The sequence below is a fragment of the Chrysochloris asiatica genome, unplaced genomic scaffold (genome assembly GCF_000296735.1).
Source record: "Chrysochloris asiatica unplaced genomic scaffold, ChrAsi1.0 scaffold00349, whole genome shotgun sequence".
Lineage (NCBI taxonomy): Eukaryota > Metazoa > Chordata > Mammalia > Afrosoricida > Chrysochloridae > Chrysochloris > Chrysochloris asiatica.
Window position 1 is genome coordinate 1,691,959 of NW_006408867.1, and position 5,105 is coordinate 1,697,063.

The 5,105-nt window shown below is 41.8% G+C and overlaps 1 pseudogene; it reads right to left on the bottom strand.

Annotated features, from left to right (window-relative positions):
- Nucleotides 1-335: 335 nt before the first annotated feature.
- LOC102834146 lies at nt 336-2,274 on the bottom strand (annotated as a pseudogene).
- Between the last annotated feature and the right edge of the window lie 2,831 nt (nt 2,275-5,105).

The window sequence follows — 5,105 nt, forward strand, 5'->3', positions numbered from 1 at the left end:
GAACCTCCCAGAACATTCTACACCCCAGAAAGGAAAGGACACAAAGGAGACTTCTTAGTTTTATCCAGGGCAAAGAGGCCTTTAGTTGGCCTTAAGAAGGGGTTCTTTGGGCAAAATAAGAGCCAGAAAAACAAAGGGATTCCAATAAGTAATAGCACCAAAAAGGGAAAAGGAAGGGATAAGTAGGGAAAGCGGGGGCATTTCCACAACAGGAAGAAGTTGAGAAAGTCACAAACATCTGGAAAAGTACATTTCTCTGTGTTCAGCCCCCATGACTCAGTTTCCCCAGCACAGGTCCCCATGACAACATCAGCATATCCACTCTAGAAGCACTCTCACACTGCCTGCCTATTTTTCCTCCCTCGTTTATGAGTCATTTGGGGGGACTTGACTTTCTGGAAATGTGCTGGCATTGGCTCCTGCTCTGGTTCCTTACAGGAGGTTAACACTACCAGGTCCTCATTATTCTACCTCTAATCCTGGTCTACTTTAAGACTCAGCTCTGATTCAGAATGCTCAGTGCCAGACTGCCACTGCCTTCTTAGAGACCTTCTACTCCTGTGCTGCTCCTGCAGAGATTTTCTTCTTCTTGGTGCTACTGCTTTATCTTCATTAGCTTTTCAAAGCTTTTGGTTGTTGTTGGGTTTACAATAAACCAACCCTCAGTGTGGATAGAGTTGATATGATACCTGACACCACTCTCAGACAAAAATTCTTTCTGACACAGAAGACACTTGTATTTTGCAACCCCAAAGTTCCCCAGTGTGCAAGAGCCCAGGTGAACTTTAAGACCAGGTATTCCTGGTGTGGTACTGTGAGTTAATGTGCCAGACTGCAAAGCCATTTGAACTACAAGCTCAGTGGTTCAAGCTCACCAGTAGCTCCTTGGAAACCCTATGCAGGGTTGCTGTGGGTCAGAACCAACTCGATGGCACTTCACAACAACATACTACCATAGATATCCTCGCAACCCTGGTTAGGACACTGAATACATTTGTACTTCTTGACCTCTATATTCCATTTGTGTAGTACTTCTTGGCTGAAAGTAGGAAGCCCAGAGTAGGTATATTTTAACTTCTGATCATCAGGTATCAAGTCCTGAAGTACTTTTCTCCATGACCATTCTTTGGCCAGTTCTGCAGAGGCCAGCTCTTGCAGGTGGTATCAGCTATCTTGGCAGAACACTTCTGTACTCGGTCCACACTCTTTGAAGTATATCCTTTAAGCACACTGGCTGTCCTGACTTTGGGGAAAAGGAGATAGGCCCGAGCTCTGACCTCAGGTGATATGCAAGTGACTTTTCACATGGTGACATTTGAGAGTCATCTTCTCCAGCTCTGTAGTCTCTTTGTCACATTTTCTGACATGGTACATATATCCCATGATGCTGGCAAAGGTACTAGAGCAACTGTCGTGTATGCACCTGATCTCATTGAGTCTCTTTAGATCTATTCAGAGTTGTTCTCTCTCACTTGGCTCATCTGGTTCACTTCCAGTTTTCAGAATGGGCAAACTGTTACGATTTGCCATTACATGGTGATACTTCATCCCTGCCAGTGAATGAAGCTGTTTCCCACAGTAATGACAAGTAAACATTTCCTAACTGCCATTTTCCATATGTGTCTTTAAAGCTTCTATGGTTTTCTTCCCCACTGATTGGCAAGTAGTACAGGAGACACTGCTCTTTTCCATGATTTCTAAGATCATTGCTCCTTTAAACTGGTGGTTTCTTCTGAATATAACAAGTCTGGGGTTTGGGGTAAAGCTGAATTTAGGCTGCTGTTTCCTCCTATAAAGCTTAGGCTTCTAAGGAAATTTTTTTATAGTCTTTATCTTCTTCCTGCCTCAGTTTCTTTTTCCTTTTGACTTGTACTCCACCTGATCCTTCAACATGGAAAGTAGCAGCTGGCTTGATCCATCTCATCTCATGTACGTAGATTTTCTTTGGAAGAATGTTTGAAAATCACCCACTGGTTCATACGACAAGGTAAATGAACCACTGAAGGAGTCATTGTGCAGTATGTTATTATTGTTGTTAAGTGCCATTGAGTTGGTTCCAACTCATAGTGAACCTGTTTAGGGTTTCCGAGGAGTGACTGGTGGGTTTGAACCACCAATCTTGTGATTCAAACCAACCTTGGGGTCCATTGTGAGGGATAGTGTACAGGAAACTATTATTCTTTATGGAGTTCCCACCATCTTCCCCAAGTTCCTCTGCTGCTTAAACGATATGCATCCCGGAGTAGCATTTACTGCACCAAATTTGGAAGACATCACTCCCTCTCCATGCATAACAAATTAACCAAGGGGCTCTGGCCATACCAACACCACTCTGCTTTCCTCTCCTTACCTTCTCTCTCAGATGTGGATTCAGAGCTGCTGAACTCCATTCACGAAGCCTGGTTCTTATTCATCCAAGCCATTTCGAACATGCAGATATAAGCCAGCAAATTTAGGTTGAGAGGAAGGACCTGTAATGCATGCTTAGAAGAATGGCTTCTCTGTCTTCCATATAGTATGTGTGCAAAGAAACATGTTATCCTAGTCACTGACTACAAGGGAAACCAGCTTTAAGATGAAAATTAGACTTGGATGGGAAAGAGGAGAAATACAAAGAGGCTGTTGATCCGATATTTAAGCCATTGAAACAGCTAGCTATTGCAGCCTGTTCTACATTTTTAAGGATAATAATAATAATAATAAAAACCCAAACCCACTGTTTAATCAATTCTAACTTGTAGTGATCTTATAGGACACAGTAGAACTGCACCATAAGATTTCCAATGTGGTAAACCTTTACAACTTTCATGGAATTTATAGCACTCATGGAAGCAGCAGTCAAGAAATTAAATGAAAAATTCCTTAGGCAAATCTGCTTCACAAGACCCCTTTTAAGTGTTCAAGAGCAAAGATATCATCAGTTTGAGGACTAAGGTGTCTCTGACCCAAGACATGGTATTTTCAATTGCTTTATATGCATGTAAAAGTTGGACAATGAATATGGAAGACCATAGACAAATTGATTCATTTGAGTTAAGGGTTGGAGAAGAATATCAAAAGTACCATGGACTATTAGAAGTAAAAACAAATCTGTGTTGGAAGTACAGCCAAATGCTCCTTAGAATACAAGATGGCGAGACTTTTGTCTCTCATACCTCAGACATGTTATCAGGAGGGACCAGTCGCTGGAGAAGGACATCATGCTGGGTAAAGTGTAGGGTCAACAAAAAAAGAGGAAGATCCCCACAATGAGGTAGATTGGCACAGTGGCAGCAACAATGGGCTCAAGCATAGCAACAATTATGAGCAGTGTTTTGTTTTGTTGTGCATAGGCTCTCTATGAGTTGGAACCAATTCGAAGGCACCTAACAACAGCAATTTGATTTAGTTAGGTTTGGCCCATTGCCCCAGTCTATAGATCTCACTTGGGATTTGATTTGGGATCTGCCCAATGTCAATAGATTTGCAAGTCCTTCCCAGTACTTAATACTCAACTCTTGCACTGTGTTAAAGGGCACCCAAATTTCACATTATTAAATGTATACATTATTAAATGTATACCTTTTCACTATACCCTTCTTTTCATCTGAGTGTCCATACTCTCTAGATTTCACTATACTACAAAAGCTAAACATCATGTGGAATTATGAACCAGGGTTCAGGAGACGAGGATGCTAGCTCCAGTTTCACTATTGTCTTTATTTTCTAAAAAATAAAGATATCATTGCTCTCTTTGTGGTCTAGATATTCTTACCTGTAAAACAGAGAAAATAATGTCTGTCCTGATTTCCTCAAAGAATTGTTATGAGGACCAAATAAAAATGTATGGAAGCAGGCTATGGAACACTGTAGAATTCTTCTGAAATGATGGTATTCAGAACAGTCAGGGCCAGATTACAGGAGTTGGGGAGAGTTTATGTATTATGTGAGGGTACAGGGGATCCAGAAGTCAAAACACTCTCTCCAAAACCATTAGTTCCCCTTTCATTATACAAAATAGGACATCTTGGCCTTTACTGTTTTGGTTTTCATGCCAAGTATAAAGGCACCTATTCAAAGAGGCTGCTAATATTCTCTTTGTACTATATGATAAGGTACAGTCCTTCTGAGATGTGAGCCTTAAAAAGGACTTTCAACAAGTTGGTGAACTAGGCATATATGTTACACAGACCCTCTGCAACAGAGATACAGATGATAATCCTAAAACCCTGAGCTTCAGAGGAAAGGGTAGAGGAGTGGATTGAACGCTAACTAGGAGAAGAATCTGAACAGGGGCAGCGATAAAGGAGACGGATGGGTGAACTCTCATATGATATGGCCATCTTGAGCTTTAGCAAGCAGCATTGGATTTGAGTGGTGGCCTGACAGCACAAATGCACATCGTTGGCTGGTGATGAGAAAGGTGCGATTCTCTTTTATTCCTCACACTCCCTTGGAGACAGGAGGTCCGGCCTGCCCATACCCTCATCTACCTCCAATACAGCCCCTGTTCTGCTAGGGTTTGGAGCCATGACATTGTGAACTGTTGGACAACCAGTCCACCAATTAACGCCTGATGGCGGATGAACTCTATTTCTTCAGACCTTCAGAATGTCAACAGCCAGTCCCCAGCAGGCCCTAGACTAGCAGGAACTCTCATAACCAGCCACCCTGCCCTCAGCTGCACTCTGGAAACAAAAGAATTCCTTCTTGGAACAAAATCCCTATTCTCAGCCACACTTAGGGTCTGCATGAACTACTTCTGGATTGGGTGCTCTGAACATAGACAACACATAGGCCTACACAGGAACTTTATCTAGGACTGGGCACATTACCCTCTCATCCTTTCCCTTCCCACCTCATGAACGACTTGACTGGCAAAAGCCCCCCAGAGTTTTCTCCTCTCTAGGTCCAGTACCTACCCTAGTTTTTTTCTTTCCTTATTGTTTTCTACTCTCCCTTTCCTAAATTTTTGTTTTTTTCAATCTGTTTTTTCTCTGATTATCTCTTTTCGTCTGTTTCTCATTTTTCTTTTCTCTTCATTAAAAAAAATATATATATTCTCTTGTCTCCTGCTTTCTTCTTCCCTTTCCCTAGTATTGTTTAGTTTAGTTTTTACTTTCTTT